This window comes from Hemiscyllium ocellatum, chromosome 1 (assembly GCF_020745735.1).
Source record: "Hemiscyllium ocellatum isolate sHemOce1 chromosome 1, sHemOce1.pat.X.cur, whole genome shotgun sequence".
NCBI lineage: Eukaryota > Metazoa > Chordata > Chondrichthyes > Orectolobiformes > Hemiscylliidae > Hemiscyllium > Hemiscyllium ocellatum.
Window position 1 is genome coordinate 69,719,273 of NC_083401.1, and position 13,732 is coordinate 69,733,004.

Below are 13,732 nucleotides of genomic sequence, written 5' to 3' on the forward strand. Positions count from 1 at the left end.
GTTGCTGGAAAAACGCAGCAGGTCAGGCAGCATCCAAGGAACAGGAAATTCGACGTTTCGGGCATAAGCCCTTCATCAAGAATCAGGTTTCCTGATGAAGGGCTTATGCCCGAAATGTCGAATTTCCTGTTCCTTGGATGCTGCCTGACCTGCTGCGCTTTTCCAGCAACACATTTTCAGCTCTGATCTCCAGCATCTGTAGACCTCACTTTTTACGCTTCTGGGATAGATCCCATCATGTACTAGGGATTTGTATACTTAATGCTTTTCAAAACACCAAACACCTTTTTTCATATGACATGCTCTAGAATATCAACATACTCCTCTGTAGACTTGCTAACCGCCATGTCCTCCTCCTTCATGAATAGTGATGCAAAGTATTCATTCAGGACCTCACCCATATCCTGCTGGCTCCACTCATAAATGCACTTCTTGATGTTCTTGGTAACAGAAAATTGTTTATATGTTATATTGCAAATATACTGGACTTCATGGATGAAAATAGAAAATAGTATTTATTGCAGTGTTGTCCTAAACTTTTCCCTACATTTGATGTCAGTCCAATTAGTCACCAAAACTGTTTGTCCTTATGTTATTCACATACTTGCAAGAAAATTTGTATCCAAAGATTCAGTTGTTCTTGATCCTTCAGATGATTTGATCTTTTAAATTTTCAAAGTCGTTGCTGCTTGAGGACCTCTCTCAATTCATCGGAGTTGATTTCCATTACTTGTGGGTTTTCGTGAAGGGCAGTGTCCAGAGTGAAAGGCATCTATGGATCCAGGTTGATTTATAAATTCTTGAATCTCTGTGATAGCTGACTATCTGATTTTTAGTTTTGCCATTGCAAGCAAAGGTTTACGCCAAACAACAGCAGTTGCTTTTAGAGAGATGCTGGACCAGAGCTTTATTAAAGGCTTAGTTCGTTATCTTAAAATAAAATCTAAAGTAGTTATTTGCTTTTTTTCAGTTGAAAATGGTTTGGGAGCAATCAAGTGATTCCAGACCTAAAAAAAAAGGGAGATTTTCAAAAAATAGAAGCTTTGAAAATGCTTAATGATTAATTAAAACCTCATTTTGCAAATAGCATTTTCCCTACATTACAAAAAAGAGTTATAACCTTTACCATTAAGACTTGTCAAATAATTAGCAAATAAAGACAGAAGTGAAAAGCGAATTGTTTTGTTTTGGCTGTTCAATATTAAGTAATGTGTCTACGCTGATACTCAATTTTTTGCTTTTTTTTTGGCTCCAGTGATAAATAGTAGCTGTGAAGATTAAGAAAATGGTGGTAAATGGCCATTCGGAAACAGACTGGTGGTTAGATCTGATGGACCTTTGCTGTCTTACATGAAGGTAACAGCCGTGTATATTTACAAAAGTTGAGTTTTATAATGGTAGAGACGTTCACTTTTGTAGAAGCTCAGACTAAATAATTTAAGCAGGCTGAAAGTTTATCTGTCTGGATTCTGTATTCTGAGCTGCAATTGGCAACAGTAAAAATGCTTGGCTGGAAATAGTACTTGAAACAGTTAAGGTCTCCAATAAGATGCTAATGCTTCTGAGCTGACAACAATTGGGTCCTTGTTAATTTCAAACCCTGTGTAGGCTTCTCTGTTGAAAACTATTGAGGGTATTTTTGTGTAACAGCTGTTCTCTGAAGGCCACATATGGAAGATTTGAAAACTGGAGAGCTAGAATACTTGGCACATATCTTGACGAGAATTCAAGCTCCTCACGCCCATCCTGTTTGCTGACTCACTATTCATGCCTTCTAAATCCAGAGGTTTCCATTTTTGAAAATTACCAACTGAGATCATTAAATCACAACAACGCATTTTATAATAATCTCCTTTAACAACAAAATGCCAAAATTATTGGATGCTAAGTGATTAGCACATAATGCAGTTGTATAAGTCATAGGAATATCATACCCACAGCTTACATATTAGGATATATTTTCACATTGCGTATATATACAAGAAAACTCCGTTCCAATCTAGTTTCCTAATTAATTTTAAAATGCAGCATTCCAGGCAGTCATGAGCAGCTGCTTCAGTGAGCAGACTCTGGTTAGCTGCTCAGTAGCAGGAAAAGCAATAGTAGAATGTTGTTATGGTGTAGTGGTAATAGTATCCCTATCTCTGAGCCAGGAGGCCTGTGTTCAAGACACACCTGCTCCAGAGGGTAGTATGTCATATCATCTCTGAGCAGGATGAGTTGAAAATAGGAATGAATGAATGATTTATTGTCACATATACATAGGTAAATACAGTGAAAAGTGTTCTGTCATCACAATCCGGCATCTTTTGACATACAAAAGAAAGAAAATACTTAAATGGAGTTCATCTTCATCAGTCAGGTCCCAAACATGACTGCAAAACTAATGCCAGGTCTCAGCAATGTTCCCACTCTGGGCCTACTGCAACCAGGAGTCCCCACTCCAGTCACTGTCAATACCACTCTGGCCTCCCCTTGATGTCAGAAAGATGAAAGTAAGAAGAAAAAGGAGAGAGGGAGAAAAAAAAGAAGTTGGTTGGCCTGGAGTGGAGGAGGATAACGTGCTGGTGCTGCTACCTTGAATAGTAGGGCTCAGTCTCTCCTCTTCCATGCTGCTGGGCTCACTTTGACCTGTAGCCACTGCTGCCACACATGCTCGAGAGGCTGAGTCAGCAGTCACCCTGCTGAAGACACTGAAAAAAGCTTTTAAAGAGGGGAACAGAAAGGAAAAGAGCAAAAGTAAAAAGAGAAAAAGAAACAAAGAAAGTAGACAGAGGTGGACAAGCCTTGGACCAGAAGCTCGAACACAACACTGCTTCTTCGCCGCCCTCTTGGAGTATTGCAGTGTCTTAAACTGTGAAATTTAATCTGAAATTCTCTGTGATGGAGGCTTGAGCTAACAACCCTTGGGCATGTATTCAGTGGCATAATTGTTTGGCTGCCATACTTTTAATTATTCCTGAGGTTGTTTTGGATTTGAAGAGTTGGTTTGTGTTTTCATTTTCAAAACATGGTCTTACTGTGTTTCTATTAATTTTGAAGTGAGTTAGATCCATCTTGCACTCCACTTACAATCACGTCTCTGATGTAATGTTTCCATCGGGACCTTGAGCTGTCCTTTGGATAATCCAATTTTTGGATAATTGGTATTTGGATAATCGAGGTTCCTCTGTCGTCAAGTTTGCAGATGACACAAAAGTAGGTGAAAACTCAAGTAGTGAGGACAACACTGAGTCTGCAGGGGACATAGGCAGCGATACTGAAAGAACTCGATATTTTGAAGACTGGATGGTGACTGGTTTGGATGGAAAATTGTAGGTATGCCATTCCCATATATCTGCAGTCAAAGCTGCAAGGCTCCTGTGTTCATTACTGTCTTGGGCACATGTGGACAAAAGATCTGAACTCCAGAGGTGTGATAAGAATAACTGTCCCCTGACACCACGGCAGTACTTATACAAATATGGGATTAAAGAGCTGTAGCAAAATTGGGATCAATGGGATTGGAGGAGGGTGAATGTCTCTACTTGTGAGAGTCATACCTAATAAAGGGGAAGGTAGTTTTGGTTAAAACCATAAAGATATCCGAGCACAAGTAGGCCGTTTGTCCTGTCAAATCTGTTCCACCATTCAATGAGTTCATGACTGATTTGATATTCCTCAAATCCATTTTCCTACCTTTTTCCCTGTAACCTAAGATTCCTTTACTGATTAAAGATATATCTTGGCCTTCAATAATAGTTAAAGACACAGCCCTAATAAGCTTCTCTGATAATATAAGCTTCTCTGATAAATATTTCCACAGATTCACTTCCCTCTAAGAGTTTAAATTCCTTGTCGGCTATCTTCAATGTGCAATCAATCCCTTATTCTGAGATTCTGCAGTCTGATCACAGGGCAGAGTTGTGCTCTCATTGCTTTGTAATGACCATACTGTAAGTTTAGCACAGTTGTTTGCAACCCAAGTGGGCAAAATTAACCTGCCCTGATACCTTCATAGCTTTGGGTGTCCTGCTGGTGTATTCTTGTGTATGTGGCCATCTTGCATGCTGTACACCTTCAGGGATTGTAGACAAATATATAAAGATCCTGCTACTGCTTTTGTCCCTCTGAGCTTCATAGTGTTCTGCCATTTATTGAGCACTCCCTTTCTGTCTATATTGAATTTATTTGATATAGATAAAACCATCAGTATCTCTTCGCAAATTTTAGCTTCCACCTGCATGACTTCTGTACGCATTTATCTTTGTGTTTTCAATACATTTAATAATTGATATTCTATATTAGTCAATCAGATATGAAAGTTCTCAATATAAGCATGAAAGCCAAGAAAAAAGTGCAGCATGCACCGAATTCTTGGCATCATGAACTAAGAATACATCAGAAACGAACTTATTCTTTCGAGGGTAAATGTGCCAAATATGGTCGTGCAAATCAAGGGAAGGAAGTTTTGCTATCTTCAGTAAGATTTCTATAGTAAACGAGATGGCCATTTGCTCAAGGATATGCTATATGGGAGGTAACCCATGCCAAGACACCGGTAAGACACCCAAAGTCTCTGATTCAAGGATGTTATGAAAAGAAAACATAAACATTTTCAATATCAATCACAGCAAATGGGGAACACTGGTTGACAATCAATGCAAATGAAAATACCAGCTGTGGGCAGATGTTTGTCACTCACTGTGATTTCAGAAGCTCCAAAGCTGATGCTAACTGCTCAAAAAATATCAGCAGCAATCATCATGCAGTATCCTTCACAAGTGATATTTCTGGAGGACACTGCCGTTCCAGAATTGGCTGGTTCGGCCTACAATCTCATCATCTCACACAGATGAAAAGATGTCAACCAGCTGTCTTATCATCTGTCTTGAATAAATATGGTGAAAAGCTGAAGTCCCTGTGGGACACTGCTATCTACATCCTGCCAGTTAGAGTATTGTCATTAACTCCAATCTGTCTCACGTCGCTCAGCCAATTTTCTAACCAAGTCAATAAATTGCCATCAAATCCATGGTCTTCAACTGCAGCTAATGGTTTCTCTTTCACTATAGTTCTACAAATTGTCAAAATTGAGCCTCTCCAAACTTACGTGACTGGATAGAGGATGTTTGCATCAGCAGTGGTGAAATCCAAAGGTTTTGTTCAATGCATTGAAAAATAAGAATGATTGCCAGTAAGTCTGCTGTGGAGGGTTCTTTGTTGAAATTGGACTTGTTAAACTAACTAACTGAAAGACAAATCCTCTCAGCTTTAGTTTGATTACGTACACAGCCACCAAGACCAACACCAGGTTGACATCTTGTGACTCAAATTGAGAAATTTCCAGGCATGCATTTAAATTATTCATGACCCTGATGTTTCAATGTTATAGCATCCTTTTGGAAAGCACATAAATGTCTAGCCTTTGGCACTCATATACTCAATCTGCTTTAAATTCTACTGAACTTAGCATTATCATTAAAATGAAATGTCCTGTATGAGCATTAAAGGGTCACACCTTTTTTTCATAATGTTTCATAAGTTTTGACTTTAACCTGTGGCAATTGCATTCAAATCAATCTCAAACATATGAGTGAAGAAATGTCCTCTCCCAATCTGCACAGTGGCTCAGTGGTTAGCACTGCAGCCTCACAGAATGAGGGACCTGTGTTTGATTCCAGCGTTGGGTGACTGTCTGTGTGGAGTTTGCACATTTTCCCCCTCTGTGCGTGGATTTCCTCCAGATGCTCTGGTTTCCTCCTGCAGTTCAAAGGTGTGCAAGCTAGGTGGATTGGCCATGCTAAATTGCCTTGAGTGTCCAGGGATGTGCAGGTTAGGTGGATTTGCCATGGGAAATGCAAGGTTACAGGGATGGGGTGTGGTGGTGGGTTTGGGTGGAATGCTCTTTGGAGGGTTGGTGTAGACTCGATAGGCTGAATAGCCTACTTCCACACTGTAGAGATTATAAATAATTTCGAAGTTCTGAGTGAAAGGGGGCTACATGGTTGATGAAAAATGTTTGATTTCTGAAGGCAGTGTTGTGAGCTTAGCCATTTGCAGCTCCATTTTAGAAAACCATGCCTCTATCATGGGCAATATCTGAAAAGAGACTATTCAATTTAACCAGGCTGTTGTTGTATACTTTTCATTGTCCTAGTTAAACGTACCTGTCCTGTTCTTGTATGTCTCTTTTTAGTTCATTCACATATTCAGTCTAATCTTGATGGCTGATCGTTTCTGCCACACCATTCATCCTGGAAACGAATCCTGTAGCTTCTCAGTTATCACTACAGCAGCCACACTTAATTGTATCCTGATGTATAGCCTTATCCCAAGTTCACAATTTTCAGTTGTTTTCCCAATGTTCATGTGTTCATACCCATTAACATATTCTCTAAGGGGAAACATTTAAAGACTACTAAACAGGTTATGTGAGTGGACTGATAGAATATAATGTGAGAAAATATGATGTTATGTACTCTGGCAGAAAGAGAAAGGGCCTGATTATTATTGAAGTGGAGAAAGACTGCAGAAAGGGGATTTAAGGGACCTCGTGCATAAATCACTGAAAGCTACCATACGAGGCAAGGAGATGGCACCCTAAGCAATAGTGGGACACGAGAAAAGATTGAGGATATGACAGGAGTTAATGAGAGCAAGTTTAAGTAGGAAGGGCAGGCAAAAGCACAGCAGGGAATGAGAGAAAACTGATGAATTAAACTGCATTTATTTCATTGCAAAACACCTGACAGGTAAGGCAGATAAACTCAGGACATGAATGGGAACATCGTTGCTACAACTGGGATATCATAGCTACGACAGAAACTTGGCTGAGGGAAGGACAGGACTGGCAGCTCAGTGTTCCGGGATACAGATGCTGTAGGCCGAATAGAAGGGGAGGTAAAAGAGGAGTGATTGGTGGCGTTTTTGATTAGGGAAAATATCATGGCAGTGCTTAGGATGTTCCTGAGGGATTGTCCAGTGACGCTATATGGGTGGAACTGTGATATAGGAAGGAGGTGATCACTTTGATGGGATTGTACTATAGTCCCCCTCGACTGTCAGCAGAAAATTGAGGAGCAAATATGAAGGGAGATCACAGATAGCTTAAAAAGTAATAGGGTTGTAATGATAGGGGATTTTAACTATCCAAACATAGACAGACACTGCCAGAGTGTTACAAGCTTAGATGGGGAGGAATTTGTTAAGTGTGTTCAAGAAAACTTTCTCAATCAATATGTAGATGGCCCAACTAGAGAAGAGGCGAGACTTGACCACCTCCTGAGAAATAAAACAGAGCAATGACTGAATGGTTAGTGTAGGAGCACTTTGGTGGCCAGTAACTTCCTGGTTAATGTTATCAGCTATAAAATAATGGAAAAGGATAGGCATGGGCCACAAGTTAAAGTTCTGCATTGGGACAAGGCCAATTTCGTTGGTATTAGACATGACCTTTCAAAAATTAATTGGCAGAGGCTATTTGCAGGTTAATGGGCTGATTAGCTCGCTTTTGAAAGTCTCCCATTCGCCAATGAGAGTTTAGGGCCAGCATGTTCCTGTTTGTGTGAAGGGCAAGGCTGGCAGGAGTAGGGAACACTGGATGACTAGAGATATTATGGCTTTGGTCAAGGAAAAAACAGGCATATGTCAAGTATAGACAATTGGATTCAAGTGAATTCCTGGAGTATAGAGGGTGTGGGAGTACACTTCAGAGGGAAATCAGGAGGGCAAAAGGGGGACATGAGAAAGCTTTGGCAGATTGGGCAAAGCAGAATCCAGAGAGATTCTGCAAATATATTAAGCGTAAAAGACTAATAAGAGCGAGAATAATGCTCCTGAATGTCAATTTAGTAACAAAATATTATAGGATAGTCCAGCATAGAAGAGCTGATTCAGTTCATACGTTTAACAACAAGTGGAAATGGTGTAGATAACATGCAGCTATCTGCTTCCCTCAATTTCTTGAAAACCTTGGTTAAATCAGCACTCCAACTTTTTAAATTGGAAGCATAACCTTAACCCTTCTTTGTGGTTTCACCCTTGGAATGTAGGTACCAGTTTGATAAATCTACATTACATCCCGCCATGGCTACTGGATCTTTTCAAAAATATAACACTCAACCTCCTCTGTTCAGAATAAAAAAAATCAGTCAATTCATTTAAATTTTATCAATTGCATGTTCTCTGAAGAGGAACAACTTAGGAATGTGTAATAACTGCCTTGTTACTGCACGTCTCTGTGTACATGTGCCTTAACAGGAGTATCGGAACTACTCACACCCCTTGGCTGAGGATGTAGTCTTGAGTGTCCTCTTTAAATGTCCTTGCATGAGTCAACACTCAATTATCAACTGAAAAATAAATATAAATGTGGTGAGATTAGATCTCACCTGGATGCGCATGTAGGCCAGACCAGATAAGGATGGCAGTTTCCTTAGATTGGATTTGGGAGGAGATGATGGCCTAGTGGTATTATCACTGGACTGTTAATTCAGAAATCCGATTATGGTGTGGGGACCTGGGTTCAAATCCAGCCATAGCAGATGATGGAATTTGAATTCCATTTTTAAAAAACTCGAGAATCGAGAGCCTAATAATGACCATGAATTAATTGTTGGAAAAACCCATCTAGTTCATTAATGCACTTTAGGCAAATAAATCGCTGTCCTTCCCTGGTCTGGATGAGAACCACAACAATGTGGTTGACTCTTAACTGCTCTCTGGGCAATTAGGGATGGGCAATAAATGGTGCCTGGGCAGTGACACCCTCATGCCATGAATGAATAAAGAAAAAAAACATGTTAGTGCATGAAAACCTTCGCACACTAGTGAGATTGTCATATATTTATAAAAACATGAAGCAGAAAATCAGAAGTTTTCTTCCTTGATATCCCAAATCTTATTTTTCCATTTTTGCAGTACTGTATTTTCCCAATTTTCTCACCTTTGCCACAGTCATTCAGAGGCTGGGAAATTTTTTGCCCATAATCGTATTTTCACCTGGTAAGCTGAACTTGATTAATGGGAAAAAAACAACATCTAGTATTTACTTGTGCCAACTCTAATGGAGAACGTCATAGTGGGAGAACTGGGTTCAAATTCATGGGGCATTGTCACCGGGGCTGGGAAAGAGGGATCTGTTCCAATGGGATGGATTCCACCTGAAACATGCTGGGACCAGACTCCTGTCTAATCACATAACCAGGGCTGGAAGTAGGGTGTGTGGTGGAGTGGAATAAGAAAATGAAAAGTAAAGAAGAAGGTAGGATTTTAGGTCAGTGATGAGACTAACTGTTACCAGAAAATAAAAAGAAGGGACAAAATGTATGAATGTCATATTGCATGAAAGAACCATAAAAGTGTAAAGAAATTCAATAATACAACAAACTTCAAGACTTTGAATATTAATTACAAAACATTAATAAGAGAGATAAGGTAGATAAACTGACAGTGCAAATCTAAGTAAGTTAATATGATTTCCTATCCATTACAGAATCAAAACTGGGAGCTTAATGTTCGGGGAAATTTGACCTTTTGAGATGGAAAAGATGTTGGGGTGGTACTGTTAATCAGTATTAGAGCTGAAAATGTGTTGCTGGAGAAACGCAGCAGGTCAGGCAGCATCCAAGGAGCAGGACAATCGATGTTTCGGGCATGAGCCCTTCTTCAGGAATGAGGAGAGTGTGCCAAGCAGGCTAAGATAAAAGGTAGGGAGGAGGGACTTGGGGGAGGGGCGTTGGAAATGCGATAGGTGGAAGGAGGTTAAGGTGAGGGTGATAGGCCGGAGTGGGGGTGTGGGCGGAGAGGTCAGGAAGAAGATTGCAGGTTAGGAAGGTGGTGCTGAGTTCGAGGGCTGGGACTGAGACAAGGTGGGGGAAGGGGAAGTGAGGAAACTGGAGAAATCTGAGTTCATGCCTTGTGGCTGGAGGGCTCCTAGGTGGAAGTTGAGGCGCTCCTCCTCCAGCCATCATGTTGTTATGGTCTGGCGAGGGAGGAGTCCAAGGACCTGCACATCCTTGGTGGAGTGGGAGGGGGAGTTGAAGTGTTGAGCCACGGGGTGGTTGGGTTGGTTGGTCCGGGTGTCCCAGAGGTGTTCTCTGAAATGTTCCGCAAGTAGGCGGCCTGTCTCCCAAATATAAAGGAGGCCACATTGGGGGCAGCGGATGCAGTAAATGATGTGTGTGGAGGTGCAGGTGAATTTGTGGCGAATATGGAAGGATCCCTTGGGGCCTTGGAGGGAAGTAAGGGGGGAGGTGTGGGCGCAAGTTTTGCATTTCTTGCGGTTGCAGGGGAAGGTACCGGGAGTGGAGGTTGGGTTGGTGGGGAGTGTGGACCTGACGAGGGAGTGGTCTTTTCCGAACGCTGATAGGGGAGGGGAGGAAAATATGTCCCTGGTGGTGGGGTCCGTTTGGAGGTGGCAGAAATGACGACGGATGATACGCTGTACATGGAGGTTGGTGGGGTGGTAGGTGAGAACCAGTGGGGTTCTGTCCTGGTGGCGATTGGAGGGGCGGGGCTCAAGGGCGGAGGAGCGGGAAGTGGAGGAGATGCGGTGGAGAGCATCGTCGATCACGTCTGGGGGCAAATTGCGGTCTTTGGGTTATTCAGTATTGGAACTGGTCCTCCTGGGAGCAGATGCGGCGGAGACTAAGGAATTGGGAATATGGGATGGCGTTTTTACAGGGGGCAGGGTGGGAGGAGATATAGTCTAGGTAGCTGTGGGAGTTGGTCGGTTTATAGTAAATGTCCGTGTTGATTCGGTCGCCCAAGATAGAAATGGAGAGGTCTAGGAAGGGGAGGGAGGAGTCTGAGACGGTCCAGGTAAATTTGAGGTCGGGGTGGAAGGTGTTGGTAAAGTGGACGAACTGTTCAACTTCCTCGTGGGAGCACGGACATTTACTATAAACCGACCGACTCCCACAGCTATCTAGACTACACTTCCTCCCACCCTGCCCCCTGTAAAAACGCCATCCCATATTCCCAATTCCTTCGTCTCCGCCGCATCTGCTCCCAGGAGGACCAGTTCCAATACCGTACAGCCCAGATGGCCTCCTTCTTCAAGGACCGCAGATTCCCCCCAGACGTGATCGACGATGCTCTTCACCGCATTTCCTCCACTTCCCGCTCCTCCGCCCTTGAGCCCCGCCCCTCCAATCGCCACCAGGACAGAACCCCACTGGTCCTCACCTACCACCCCACCAACCCCATATGCATCATATCATCCGTCGTCATTTCCGCCACCTCCAAACGGACCCCACCACCAGGGATATATTTCCCTCCCCTCCCCTATCAGCGTTCGGAAAAGTCCACTCCCTCCGTGACTCCCTTGTCAGGTCCACACCCCCCACCAACCCAACCTCCACTCCTGGCACCTTCCCCTGCAACCGCAAGAAATGCAAAACTTGCGCCCACACCTCCCCCCTTACTTCCCTCCAAGGCCCCAAGGGATCCTTCCATATCCGCCACAAATTCACCTGCACCTCCACACACATCATTACTGCATCCGCTGCCCCCGATGTGGCCTCCTTTATATTTGGGAGACAGGCCACCTACTTGCGGAACGTTTCAGAGAACACCTCTGGGATACCCGGACCAACCAACCCAACCACCCCGTGGCTCAACACTTCAACTCCCCCTCCCACTCCACCAAGGACATGCAGGTCCTTGGCCTCTTCCCTCGCCAGACCATAACAACACGACGGCTGGAGGAAGAGTGCCTCATCTTCCGCCTAGGAGCCCTCCAACCGCAAGGGATGAACTCAGATTTCTCCAGTTTCCTCATTTCCCCTCCCCCCCCACCTTGTCTCAGTCCCAACCCTCGAACTCAGCACTACCTTCCTAACCTGCAATCTTCTTCTTGACCTCTCCGCCCCCATCCCCACCCCCACTCCGGCCTATCACCCTCACCTTAACCTCCTTCCACCTATCGCATTTCCAATGCCCGTCCCCCAAGTCCCTCCTCCCTACCTTTTATCTTAGACTGCTTGACACACTTTCCTCATTCCTGAAGAAGGGCTCATTCCCGAAACGTCGATTCTCCTGCTCCTTGGATGCTGCCTGACCTGCTGTGCTTTTCCAGCAACACATTTTCAGCTCTGATCTCCAGCATCTGCAGTCCTCACTTTCTCCTTAGTCAGTATTAGGACAATTGTGAGAGATGATCTAGGCTAGAATTATGATCTTTTGGGTGGAGGTAGAGAAACAACAAGGGAAAAAAGACATTGCTAGGAGCAGTGGAATGGTAGAATAGTCACTCTGTAGGAAAGGCTAGAAATCAATAAATACTGGGAGCATGTAAAAAAAAGAACAATAATTATGAGTGACTTTAATCTTTATATTGATTGGGTTAACCAAATTAGAAAGGGTAGCTGCGACAACAAATTCATAGAGTACACTAGGGCTAGCTTCCTGGAGCATTATGTCATGTAGCCAACCAGAGAGCAAGCTATCTTGGATCTGGATCAAGAGTGTGGTGCTGGAAAAGCTATCTTGGATCTGGCATTGACTCAGGTTTAATAAATAATCTCAGAGTAAAAGATTCCAGAGGAAGTAGTGATCATTACATGACAGAATTTAATATTGAGTTTGAGAGTTATATAACAGGGTTTAACTTAAATAAAGGGAATTACAATGAAATGAGGATAGAGTTAGCTAAAATTAACTGGGTGGATCGAATTGCAGGAATGACTGTAAGCAAGCAATGGCAGACATTTAAGGAGGTAATTCATAACTCACAGCAAAAAAATGTTAACCTGGATCCTCCTGCTGTCTGGCTGAACCCTAGCCCCAATCCTGAACCTTTCTCACCAGCCTCTCAGCTGCTGCCTCTGTCTCCTTGGTGACAGAACCCGACAAGATGTCACAATATCTCTAACCTGAATGCCAATTACACAGCAAACCACACCCTGCTACTGTCCTCCAACTGTCACCAGATCTGGATCCAACCCCATCTATTCCAGCATTAAAACAGCAAGTGGCAGCCATTCACAAGGTAATTCAAGATTTAGCAAAACATACATCCCAAAAAGGAGGAAAGATTTTAAGAGGGATTAAACTAACCATGTAAGTTCAGAAGATCATTAATTTTGAAAGAAAAATGCAAAGAAGGAAGCAAACATCACCTGAAGTTGGAGATAAATTCAGAATCCAGCAAAGAAGGATGAAAACATAAGAAAGTAAACTACGAGGGTAAATAAGTGAGGAATATAAAACTCACAGTAAGAGCTTCTTTAAACATATAAAAAAGAATGGAGGTCAAAGTGAACACAGGCCCCGTTAAGAATGAATATGGGGGAGCAGTTATGGGGAACAAGGAAATGACAGAGAAGTGAAGCAAATTATTTGCATCAGTTTGTGCAGTGGAAGGCACTTCAAACTTCCTATTGAGTCGCTGAAGATAAGCATGCAGATGCAGCACGAAGTAAAGAAGGCAAATGGTCTGTTGGTCTTCATTGCTAGAAGTTTAGAGTACAGGAGCAGGATATGTTGTTGCAGTTATACAGGGCCTTGGTGATGCCACACCTAGAATATTGTGTGCAGTTTTGGTCTCAGTTTCTGAGGAAGGATGCTCTTGCGCTTAAGGGAATGCAATGAAGTTACCAGGTTGCTTCCCGGGATGGCGGGACTGACGTACGAGGAAAGATTGACTGATTAGGTTAGGATTGTTTTCACTGGAGTTCAGATGAATGAGGGGGAATCTCATAGAGACTTATAAAATTCTAACAGGACTAGACAGGGTAAATGCAGGGAG

General features: G+C 42.8%; 1 protein-coding gene and 1 long non-coding RNA gene across 7 annotated transcripts in view; one reads left to right on the forward strand and one right to left on the reverse strand.

Moving 5' to 3' along the window:
- Positions 1-13,732, forward strand: part of rusc2 (RUN and SH3 domain containing 2) — a 134,476-nt gene that overhangs the window by 21,673 nt on the left and 99,071 nt on the right. For 5 of the 6 annotated variants that reach the window (XM_060822545.1, XM_060822587.1, XM_060822592.1 and 2 more), the window contains exon 3: positions 1,256-1,356. The exons of the other annotated variant lie outside the window; for it this stretch is intronic. The gene's annotated coding sequence lies outside the window, so the exon portion shown is untranslated. The remainder of the gene's footprint in view (positions 1-1,255; positions 1,357-13,732) is intronic. 6 annotated transcript variants of the gene reach the window in all.
- Positions 931-13,732, reverse strand: part of LOC132810025 (uncharacterized) — an 88,752-nt gene continuing 75,950 nt past the window's right edge. Inside the window, exon 3 of the long non-coding RNA XR_009642682.1 lies at positions 931-1,007. This is a non-coding gene — a long non-coding RNA (uncharacterized LOC132810025). The remainder of the gene's footprint in view (positions 1,008-13,732) is intronic.